The following is a 13,630-nucleotide window of genomic DNA, read 5'->3' on the forward strand; positions in this document are numbered from 1 at the left end:
GTATATATATATATATATATATATATATATATATATATATATATATATATATATATATATATATATATATATATATAATTTTTCAATTATTCCTTTTTTTAAGATTAGATGATAAAATAACCATTCCGAATAAATGTATGTGACACATTGATCCCAAATTGATTACACATACTGTAGGAACGTTCTATACAGCCAGAATTTTGCAAGGAACCTAAACAATATTTGTCAGTCTACCTTCCAAGGCGAAATCGGTTCTTCGAAAAATTAAAATCAATAAGAAGTGTCAAGCTTTTCCTTTGCTGACTGCCGAGCAGGAAATTAAAAGCACTTCATTTGTTTAAACATTTACTGCACTTGCTATTTACCGTTTACTCAAAGGGTTTGCTGATCGATTTATGAAGACTTCCTTCAGCGATTTCAAAATTACACATATATCATAATGCATGTGAAGATACCTATAAATCCTGTTTATTGTCTGCAACTGTATGTATGTTCCCTGCGGTTTTGAAGACGATTATGTTGTTAATTTAGCCGATAAATAGTTTAAAACAAACATCATTAAAGCTTTAAATAATAAGCTTTTGAATGGCGTCTTTTGTTTCTGTGTAGCTTTAAATTAAATAAAAATGCTCGCACTTGTTGAATATAAACATGTCTCATTTCAATCGATTGGTCCTTTTGAATCCTATCCTTAATAAATGTTTTTTTTTCTTTAGACCTTTGCATAATATAACCTATACGAATTCCAGCGCTTAAACTTATTCCTTGAACGTTTAGTTATATATTCTTTATAAGAATGTTTTCATTATGTAGAAGTAAAGTATATAGCGTACACAAACTTGCCAATATTGTGTTTTATGGAATGACTAAGCCTCTACTCTAGCTAATATACTTGAGTATATTATTTAAAGGCAACGTTTAGCTATTGTTTGAGAGAGCAGAGCATTTAACAAACCTACAACGAATAATCTCGTCGCAATTTTACTTAATTGAAAACGGTAACGGGTCTTTGCCTTTCCTGCTCGAGTTATCTCGGGAGTTCACGAGTACTTCCGACGTACGTGCTCCTAAGCGCTTTAGATTTTGAAACTGTCAGGCAGCACCTCAAAGTTGGTTCAATAGCTTTATACCTCATGTTAGATAATCCAAATTGGTTAGCAAACAATTAACATGGACTGCTTACATGAGCCTGCGGTTACCCGCAATTCAAGGTAGCGTGAATTGTTTTTAGGTGTCGAAATAAGTCTTTATGATACAACTGATTAAACTATTGTTGGGATTACAGACAATATGCCCAAAATGGATCTCAAATTATACCTAGATTTGTTTAGTGAACCACGAACATTATAATTATAACTATTATACTAAATGCAAATCACTCGTGACATAGTTCTTTACTGTGGAAACACCGGTAATTTTTTATTTTTAATTTATGTAATATATTACTCTCATCCAAGAGCCAGTGCGAAATGCTAATTACCACCCTAAGAGGGAGCTGATTCCCCCGAAGATTTGGAATTCCCCCCCGGGTATTGTGACGAAACAAATCTAAATCGTCCAAATTCGATATCATTGGCGCTGGATGGCTTTTCGTTTATGTGCGAATTTAAAAAATTTATCGCTTTCCTTCAAATCGAGATGTTCTGAGACTGGAATTATTTAACTTGTTGCTTAAAATCGAAATTGCATTGGTAGATTTTAATGCAAAAATATTATTTTTAAATCTATAACCAATCTATAACACCCTAAATGTGTTAAAAAATAAGCTATGTAATTTATTCTGCACACACGTAGATCCGCCACTGCATTGTTGGTATCTTACCTGCATGGCAAGTTGTTGGTATCATAACTGGCCAATTGTTGGTACCTTAACTAGCCAGTTGCCGGTGGTAGCCAGTTGTTGGTATCCTAAATAGCCCTTTGTTGGTATCATAACAAGCCAGTTGTTGGTATCTTAATTGGCCAGTTGTTGGTATCTTAACTGGCCAGTTCTTGGTATCTTCGCTGGCCAGTTTTTGGTGTCGTAACTAGCCAGTGAGGGAAGAGAAATGAATACGAAATTGAGTCTGCATATAAAATTTAATAAATAAAAAATACCAAAAACAACCCCAACTAAGCTCGCGAATTATGGTAAAATCTGTCCCATACGATTAATCATTCATCGGTCAGTATTTTCTTTAACTCAGTACTACAACTCCAAATTGTTATTATCGGTATATAGCTAAGTTATTTTAGTATCGCTACTTTTATCGTAGTAATCAAAATGGATCAATCCAAATCATATGAAAAATGACACCTAATTACTAATCGTGAGCGAAAAGCAAAAGAAAAAAAACTAAGCTTAAAAAAATAAAATGTAACAAGAATGTCCATGAAATTCGTGGTTTTGGATTATCATTAACAGCTCTGGGACTTTTGAACGAGGTAGTAACCGCCGTGGGAGGATCTATAACAACATTTTTTCTTGCTTGAGTTGTAGTTTTGGTGCCCACAGCAGGACGAGCCTTGAGATTTCAACAACAGATTGTAGCCACAACAGATGCGGGTTGAGGAATTGTAGTTGACTGTTCCACAACATGAAGTACCACTTGACTTTGAGCGTATCACATTATTACAACACACGTGGGAAGTAGAATGCATGACATTCGAGCCACAGCAACTTGTGTAGGAAGAATACGATTTGGAAAGAACATTGTTGTTGCAGCAAATCTGTGAAGAAGAGCGATACAAGGAGGATCCGCAGCAATAATAGCCAGATGAATAACTGTGCAACTTCCCACTGCAGCACCTTTTTTTACTGGGGTTGTAATTTTGGCTTCCACAACAATAGCTGCGCCCGCTGGACCTGCTGAGGATATTCCCATTACAACAGACGTAAGACCCACTATAGTATGGAGATGATCCGCAACAGGCGTTGTTATTGGATTTCGGGTAAAGGTTCCCGTTACAACAAATGTGTGTGCTCGAGTCGTAATTCTGAGCTCCACAACACGATGTTCCGAGAGATTTTGGGTGAACTTTCCCTTGACAACAGACAGAGGTACTTGAGCTCATTGGCACTCCGTAATACGATGGACTGCTATACAGGCCCCAAGCGGCACAGCAATGGGAACCAAATGATTTTGGATATATGTGATAGCCACAGCATATATTCTGAGATGGGTTATAGTTGATGGAGCCGCAACAAATTGTTCCTGTTGATTTTGCCAGCACGTTACCATTGCAGCAAATATAGTTCGAAGAATCATAATTGTGGGATCCACAACAACTTGTACCAGACGATCTTGAATGAATGACGCTGTTGCAGCAAACGCTCTTGGAGTAATGATAGTTAGAAGAACCACAACACCATGCACCACTACTCTTTTGTAGAACTCGGCCGGAACAACAGACATGCGTGTTTGTTTTGTAGCTAGAGCTACCACAACATGAAACACCACTTCCACCAGGAAGTATTTTATTATTGCAACAAACTTGAATGCTTGGACGGTAGGGTTTTGAACTGCAGCACGAGGCACCTTGAACCTTCGTGACAACTCTTCCATTGCAACAGAGCTGAGTTTTGCTGTGATAGTTGCGGGATCTACAACAGGATGATCCTCGCCATTTGTGGAGAATTCGACCATGACAGCACACTGACAACGCAGAGTTATAAATTCGGTTATAGCAGCAGGCGGTTCCTTTTTTCTTAGTGTAGATTTTGCCAGAGCAACAGACCTGCGAGTTAGTATTGTAAACCTTTGAACCGCAGCATTGCCCTCCGTGATGCTTATATATAATTTTCCCATTACAACAGAGATAATCTGAACTCTGGAAGTTAGTCGAGCCACAACATTGATCACCAGACGATTTTGCCAAGATATTTCCGTTGCAACAGACTGAGGATACAGGATGATAGTTTTGGGTTCCACAGCATCCCGTTCCCGACTTTCTGCTTAGCACTTTGCTGTTACAGCAGACTTGTGTGGGTGGATAATAATATGTACTATATCCACAGCACCGATAATAACTACCGTATATGATTCTGTTACCGCAACATACATGGGTTCCCGGGTCATATGCTTCTGACGCGCAGCACTTGTACCAGGGGGAGACGTTCTTATGAAGCTTTCCCCCGCAACACACACCTCTGTAGGGATCGTAGTTAATTGCACCACAGCAAGCAAAGCCTTCGGCCACGTCAAGGATGTTGCCTTGGCAACAGATATTTTGGCTTAGATCGTAATTTCTGTTGCCACAACAACTCGAACCTTTTTCGATCGGATAGGAATTCCGTACACAGCAAATGTGGGTTTGGGGATTGTAAGAACCAGAACCACAGGTAGCTGCTTGCGATGAAACGATAAATGCTGAAAAGCAATAAATATTATAAATTATTTATTCCGAGCCTATTTACTGGTACGTTTCTAGAGAATACTATTGTAAAGGAGATGATAAGTTTAGGATAAAGTGCTAAATCTGAGAGTGGAGTGGGGCTCTTACCTCCATTTTTAGGCATAATTTTCATTCAACTCACTGCTGAGACTAATAAGTTATACCCAAACACACAATAGGTTATAGTCTACTGCTACGATTACAAGTGTGAAATATTTGAATTTCATGTTCTTGGACTATATAACAATGACTTTTATTTTTCATAAGTTATAAACTTCACAATCTTGAAATATTGTCTTCATAGTTTTGCCTAAGCCCAAGGCGAAGTGAATGTAGGCTTGTAATCGCGGAGTCTGAAGTGACTAATTGCTTTAGTATAAATTTCGAGGCGTTTACAGGTAAACCCTAGCATTGTGATTCGTTATTTGGAATCTACCGAACTCAGTAGGCTGTTTTACGAGGTGGCCGGACTAACTTGAACCTTTACAGGGGTCTGATTGCTTCTCTTCAAAATTCATGCAAGCCTCTCTTTTCACTTTCAATCTCGTGCTATTCCAAGGAAAGGAACCTTAATCCTAGAAAATTGTTATGATAAGCCGGTATTTAAAGTGCAATTTTAAATAATAGTGTTAATTAAGCGAAACTTTGACCCAAGATAAAATGGATATAATAGATCTAGAATTTAATTCAGCATTCTACTGAAAAAATTAATTATACTCTGGCGGTCAAAAAGAACTGTTTAGATACAAATTCATAAAGAAGAAGCGAATATAGGAGAGAGCTTCATAGGCATTTTGTATAATTCTCTTATTCCAAGCAATAATTCAGTAATGTAATGCAACCTGCCACACTTCCAAGATAGTCAAACAATGGTTTCAGGAAGAGGGAGTGACAGAAATGGATGGACGTACACAGTCAAAATACCTTAACCCTATTGAAAATCTGTGGGACAATGTCAAATGGATAGTGCAAGAAAGGAATTAATTCATAAAGCGTCCATGACTTATGGGTTGCTGTAAAGACTGTCCATATATCGACATATCCATATAAGGATGAATTTCTTTTGACCGCTCACGATTACCACCTTAACAAAAAGTATGGCACGCCGGTGTAAGGCCGTCATCAATTATAAGGCTAAAGGAGGGTCAACAAAATATTCATATTTCATATAGCTTAGCAGGTAATCTAGTTTATATTTACTCGTATATATTGTTAGAGGGACAGTTACGTTCATTTGAGAGCATTTTAACTTGTTTTGAGCAGTTCTTTTTGACCGCCAGTGTATTAATATGAGTGCTCGTTTGACAATTTGAGCTTTAACAACTTTGCAGCCCGATCAAAACTGTTTTTGTTCATATTTCATTGTTAGTAAACTAAACTTGTCTTATCCCGTCCCATTGTAAAAGCACCAAACTGGATATAAAATTCTTATCGTTTGGATGTTTGATAATTTTCCTTATCTCGAAAGAAATTGTTATTGAGATAATATTATTTTCAATATTGAACCAGCATCTTTTTTCCAGTCTGATGGCAAATATTAATTACCGCCAAGATCAAAACAAGCGCTGTTAAAAGAATTGTAATTCTCGTTATTTGGGCAGGCATTTCGGTTACGAAAGAATCATGGAAGATTATAGGACAGAATCAGGGCCGCTGAGAGTAATTGTGGGGCCCAGGGCAAGATTTTTTTCTGGTGCCCTAGACGTCATGGTTTCAAATATCTGCGAGGAATAAAGTACTTCAAAGCGATGTGAAAAAATAAACAAGCAAACATTTTTACAAACAATATCAACTTATCTTGGAAATTAAAATAACAATGACTGTCACTCGCACTTTCGATTAGTGTGCAAATAATACACTGTGCCTAATATTTTTAAGGTGCTTTAATTTTAGGTTCTTTCTTAAGTCAGAAGCCCTTCAGGTTGGGGGCCCTGCCCCCCCCCCTCCACTCGGCGGCCCTGGACAGAATTTGTATACAGTTAAGAGGTCAATAGACCTACGATGAAATTATGATGAATAGGTCATCCATATTGTGCCATAAAAGTCAAACATAATTTGGAAAATATATTGCTATTCAAAATCACCGTAATGGATGTGCTTGAATACGGCCAGTTGGCCAGTGTAACGATATTGGCTTGCGACTAGTGGAAAAATTGAAATCGGGCTGCGTCGCTGGTTCCTTCAAACTCGTTTGATACAAACGCAGAATCCCCACACTCAGTGAAACTGTATCTACCCTTGGGTTAACCTTTTTAATACAGCGACAAATGAATTTCTTTATCGCTAGTTCACACTTGGGTGTGTTGAGTGCCTTGTACATTAAAATTGCCGTAAGAAAGGCATACGTACTCGCCTGATATACTCTGTCAATGTTTACAAGAAACTATAGTAAGTATTTAAATAAACAAGCTCAATTTTATTAATTTTTAGGTATTAAATGCGTCAATATCAGCGTTAATTACTAAAAATAGCAAAGTGGAGAGAAGGCACTTTTGACAACATCTTATTCAAACCGTCGTTTCGCCTTTGCGTCACGCTGGAAATTTCAAGGCTGACGAAACGTCGGTCTTTTTTTAGGCTAGTCAAATCAGGATAAATTTGGCCGAAGACCAATAATTGATCTATAGACCTGGATTGACACATGGTGTTATTGCAAAAAAACCGAAATGAACTTTAATTATTTATGTTTAGGATATCAGAGTGGACTGTAGCAGACGGAAATGTTAAGAAAAGTTATTTTAGAACGTTTTTGAAACAGATTCACTTCATAAACAAAACAGATCGTTAAGACTAGATATATATGTCATCAATTGAGGAAAAAAGTGAACAGCTGTAAAAAATTGCTTCAGTTAACCAAAACTGAGACAATTCCCTCGCCAAAAATATTGCAAAATATGTCTATTTTTATAATTATTGTATTTATAATAACTCCACAAAATATAATATATGTTATAATATAAAAATTATAGTACGCGCGTGCTGGTTGGTCGAGAAGCGTATTTGTATAACTGTATAGAAACACGGGAATTTTCCGCCGAAATTGACAAGCGAAGTAATGTGATGAGAATTTGTAATTAAATCGAATTATAATATTCATACAAAATCTTTTTTTGAGTTGTATTATGAAAGAAATAGAAAAAATTTTTTCCTGTGTTTAACACTTCCTTTGAGGACTCGAACCACTGAATATTTCTCATTCTTCCAAACTCCCACGCGTGTTTTTATAACTGTATAGAAACACGGAAAATGTCTTATATGAACTAATATTCTGAGTTGATGACTATCTGAGAGTGAACGCTTTAATGTTACAGCCAATTTGACTGTAAATATTTCTTCTAAATGATCGGTCTTGGTGGTCAAAGTACTAAAAATTCAAATTGACACAATAGGAACAATATTGAATATCAGAAATAATTGGAGTGTGATTTTTACCATGTTTCTTCGCTGCATGAAAATATTTTACTCTAAAAAGAAACATCTATAATTCTAGATGACTCTATAGCATTGGCGTATAGCTGGTTAAAAGGTAACTCTGCATGTATGTAATACTACAATTTAACCATGCAATTGATAATGGCAACATATCATTAGCTACCATACATACAATTCTTTTGTGAAGCTATCATTTTCTGTGAAGTGGACTTGTTAGCGCACTAAAGTTGCCAATCCAAAGGAATCATCGTTCGATATTGGAACAAAAATCCCAGACACAGGATTAGTTTGCTCATAGTTAATATAGAAGACTATGGTTTGATTGAGACACTGTCTTTCTTCACCAAAAACATCATTGTAATATAAGTATTGCAATTAACTCCTAGCCATCCTTAATAATAAAAACAATTCAATACTTCAAAATTACTAATTCAAAGTATGGACAGACCAAGGCCTAAATAAGTTCAAACCTCAAAAATAAATGTGAATTTGAAATAAAATAATTATACCCATTGTAAACGCCAGAACTGGGGGAAATACAATTCAAAACTATATACCAAAATTATCTTCAGCCCAGATCTTTCTGATTTTGCAAAGGAGTAGTCCTGCCTAGGTTAACTTCTAAAGATTCGCAATTGAACACAATCGAAATTAAACACGTTACTTAACAAGATAGCAGAGCAAACTTGTACCCATGCAAGGTAATTTTGTTGTAACATGTACACTTTTCAGGTATTCTATAGTACATACACCTGTAGTCTAAGTCGGCAGTATCATTCTTCATAATCTTGCACTAAAGACGTCATAATATTTAAATGTTGTCTCATGATCTCTTAAATGTAATCTCGATAAAATGTAGTCCCCCCAAAATTGGACTATAGTCTTTATAGTCTTAGACACAGTAACACTTCTATGTCTTATTTGTGACTGCGACAAAAAATCATCCTGTGAAATGCCTTTTATTCCTTGGAACCATTTGCAATATTGAGCTGTTTGAGGGTCATTTTCATAGCCAACAATAATAGACATATTCGGAGTTTAATTGCGGAGAATAATTACGTTCATTGACAAGCCTTTTAAGACAAAACAATAAAATAGTACAAGAGAAGCACGATAACGAGTTAGTGAGAATCCAAATCTCTAAATCATTCAATAACATTTATTTGCTGAATCGGTTTATGTTGGTCTTGTTCTGTACGAGGCCGATCATACGTAAAATTCCTACACAAAGAATCTTTGTGCCAGAGTGATCACGTTATATTCAGATAACCAAATGTACTTTATGTAGGCATCAAATTTCACAGAAAAATATTAAAAATGATACGGGCGAACAATAAGCTACAGACCTAGCTCCGAATGATTTAGGATATAATTACTTTAAAAACAGGACTTCACCAACTCTAGGGTAAAGGTTCGTCCCTGCATGCAATTTTAGCTCAGGCAGAGTTGTAATTTCAAAAACACAGTGTTCGTGTCGTAAAATGCATGCCAAAAAATCTGCTCCTTCTCTAGAAGGAAAATTAAAATGCCTGCTTCATCCCAATTTTCCCCGAGCGGGCGCGGAGCGCCTGCGAGGGTACTAATTCCGCTCGGAGATTAGGAATTACATCCGGAACCCGGTAGAACATAGCCGAATCCAAAGTTGTCCAAATTCTTTGTCATGGACGGTCGACGTTGGGTGGTTTTGTAAGTTATGCGCATGCGCGAGTAACATCTGGTAATCAACGAACGTTCTGACTGGCTAAGACAGAAAGTTTGTATTTCAATGAGAACGTCAGCAATTTATATTAACTGTCATTTCGTAAACATTTTTGTAAAAGCGTTTCATAAACTTGTGTAGAAAAGTAAAACGAGAAGAAAACAATCAAGCATGACAGTTAGCAAAGATGAACGTGGATACGGTCAAGACAAAGCCGTGTAAGAGGAATAATTCATAATCTGCAAACTTATAAATGTTTTCAAAGACAAAGGGTACGTGTTTACTTTGTTTATTTCGTATTTGTTTCGCGATAAGAATGAGCCGTATTTGTATACTGTTTTAATCGTTTGAAACTTCGATTTTAAACCGTTACTCAATTGCTGGCATGGTATAATGCTGCAAAATTGAACGGGCAATATTTACACTAGCTTTATGATTATTTTTGTATTGAATGATTGAAACATTAGCTATAATATACTCGATAAAATATAATAGGACTGATTTGAGTTTTGTGTCATTTCATAATATAAGTTTAGGTCAGGTTAACTCAGGAAATTGTGTACTTGGTTTGAAATAGCGAGGGGTTGCTGCATGCATGTATTTCTAGTATTAGTGTCAACGCCTTTCCCCACACACTTGTTTGCAAACACTGTTAGTGGATTTTCATGCATTTCACCGATCTGTTTCCGCGCCATTCGGAGAGAGAGGCTAAATCGCATGAATTTAGTGAAAGATTTTATAGGCAAAAAAACAAACAGGCAACAATGCAAACTGATCTCTGTCACAACAATGCATAACTGGGCTAAATTTCATATATTTTAAAATACAATTCCAACTCATTGCAAAAAAGTAAATTGATCATGGGAATAAACTCTACCAGAACGGGCAAATTGATTATTAAAAAGCTTCAACGATTTTTAATGTTGCAAATATTATAATAATACTAGATCTTTAAAAAATAATAAATCATTTTCCATTGATAGCTGCTTCTAAACTGTCGCATACGAGGATGTCGTGATTATAGTGAATCCGGTACGCATATAATGCAATAGGACCTGAATGAATGCACAGCAAACGAAATATACACTTTCCAGTTTATAATTGCATATATGTATCATGAATAACATTGAATAAATCGTCATTGCTTACTTCCCAACACGGCAAGCACGAGAAATCCTTTCAAAGTCATGGCTTTTGTTTCAAACTTCGACAGAAAACGATGAACTGGACCAAGGATATGTAAAATCAAAGCCGACTCTATGCTCCTTTGCTGGACAAGACTTGAACATCCTGTTAAATACGCTCGGAAACCAGTTGCTATAGACAATTGCTGAAGCCTTATAGTCTACAATTTCCTCCGCATGTCATTTTAATTGACAGCAGGTGAATCGTCTAAAATACTGCGGTTAACGTTAGAACTTCTGTGAGAAGACGGATACTAAATTCTCATCAATGCAGTGAACTCTAAAAACTACATGCAGAAAATCGTACGCTTTACATAGACATTTGAACTTCGTAATGCCCTTGTGCACGTCTGTGACTCTTTTAGGGCAGACCGGATGCGATTTCCTTAGAAGCAAATAATTTCAAATATCAGTGAAAATATTTTTGAAGTTTACTTGTTTTTACGATTTTGACAGTTTCCATTCATAACCTGCGAAATTTTAATTCGGAAGGAAAATTACTACCACGCTTTATATAAAGATCTGCATTGCATTCCCGAATGGAGGCCCTTATATAGCTAATAACATCTGATGTTTGTCCCGTCGAATGCAATCATGACAATTAGATCTTTAGATGATAATGGAATTGGAAGAGGCATTATAACTTAATTAATAATCTTTCATCTCTGCATCTACTGTCTCAATTGTATTCTCAATTGAATCAGCAGTTTTCACTTCGTAGACAGTCAGTCGCTACCTTCATTTTGTTTCAAGATCACGCGATGCTCACATCCCACGATTTTCGGATCTCTAAGCAAAGCGCTGGCTTATATGATATTAATATGGCTTGAAATGTGGGTGTTATTCTTCGAAAATTAATCTCCGATTATTGAAATATTTTTTATCGTGAGGAAATCTAAGTCAGCCAACTTGTTAGCTGTTTTTACCGGTATTTTTAACGACGTTGTGCAGATAAATATTATGGATCTACATATGACTACAGGAAATTTCAATTCAAGCATAATATTTTCTTTAAATGCGAATAAAATATAAATGCCTTTATAAAAAATATGCCAAATGAGCGATAAGAGTCTATAAACTTTCAAGGTAAAAGGCATGTTTTTTGTCAAGTATTTGTTATTAACAATACCAATCGCCTATTCTCCTATATATGATAGTTTGTTAGTTATTCAGAAATTGTAAGGAATGATTTAGAAACGACATTATAGCTATAACGATGCGACAGATCATCGATGTTAAGGCCCGTTTACACTCACGATTTTTGCTGCAATTTTATGTGCGATTTTCGTCTTTTAAAAGATGTTTGATAGAACGAGTAATTAGTTACGAATGCTCTGATGTATAAAAGTTCTTATTTAAACATCAGTAACTCATTCACTCGTTCACATGCATCTATTAAAAGAAAATTGAAAATGAAATCGCAGCAAAAATTGCAAGTGTAAACAGGCCTTTAGGACAGGTGCTAGACTGCGGTTTCAAATCGGCATTGGCGTCATTGAAATGTGACAACTTAAACATGCTTATGTAGGGTATGATAATAAAAATCACACACAAACAATGAAATGAATTTAGTAACTAGACCAGACTGTATTATATTTGTCCAAATGCGCTCAGCACACATGCAGTGTATTTAGAAATAATCGTAAGATACTATAGTAGCTATATAGATGTAGTATATATATATATATATATATATATATATATATATATATATATATATATATATATATATATATATATATATATATATACACCCGTTTGCAAAAACGTTGGCCGCAGATAGATATATAGATAGATACCCGAAATCCAATTAGAATTGCATATGTTGTGTAATATGATTGAAATCCCATGCAAATGTAATCATATGCAATTCTAATTAGACTTCGAGTATCTATCTATCTATCTATCTGGGGCCAACGTTTTTGCAAATGGGTGTATATTATTATTATATATATTATATTATATTTTATATATGTTATTATTTATTTATATTATATATATTATATAATATACTGTTCTTCTTATTAATATAAGCGGCGAATGTCTTATTGTTGTTAAGAATCTCGCGAGGTCAAATAGGTATGGTAAAGTTTAATCTACAACATCTTCAATTCAAAGCAGGATTCCTACTTTACAAATTAAGTTATAATATAACATTTATAGTACGCTGGTGATTAGTTGAGAAGCGTGTTTGTATAACTATATAGAAACATGGCACTTTTCCCACCGAACTTGACAAGCGAAGTAATGTAATGAGAATTTGTAATTCAATCGAATTATAATATTTGTACAAAATCTTTTTGTCGAGTTATATTGAGTTATATTAAGAAATTTTTTCCTGTGTTTCTATACAGTTATACTAACACTTGTGGGAGTTTGGGAGAACTTAAAATAACGTGAAAAAACTTGCCCTACGGGCTAATTTTCCCACTGATTATTTCTCGTTCCCCCAAACTCCCACAAGTGTTTCTATAACTGTACAGAAAGATGGAATTTTTCCATTGACAATGTTTATTATCGATAATATTTATCGATAATAATTCGTAGCAGAATACTTGTTATCGTACATTTACAAAAAGAGGGTAAATTGGACACGCACTTTGTTAAATGGTCAATTTTCCTTCGATGTAAAATCTGAAATCATACTTAGAGTCGAAGACAACACCATGTTTGGCTGAGAGCTATAAGAGCCTCCTTTAATCCTGCATCGGCTAATGGAAAATGATTTACTTTACTCTTAGAAGTGGCACTTAACTTGACAATCAAAATAACAGGAAGTCCATAGTTCTCTTAAACAGGAATTATTACAGCACTCTGTTTTATATCACATCTAAGTCGCACTGGGGAATAAGGACGTACAATGTTGATCAAAGATTATAGTAGCCCCACACTTACCATAGTTTGAATATAATTATATCTCGTTTAGGCTTCTGAGAATAAA

The sequence above is a fragment of the Dendronephthya gigantea genome, unplaced genomic scaffold, assembly GCF_004324835.1.
Source record: "Dendronephthya gigantea isolate DGI-Jeju-01 unplaced genomic scaffold, DenGig_1.0 000036F, whole genome shotgun sequence".
NCBI classification, from domain to species: Eukaryota; Metazoa; Cnidaria; class Anthozoa; order Malacalcyonacea; family Nephtheidae; genus Dendronephthya; species Dendronephthya gigantea.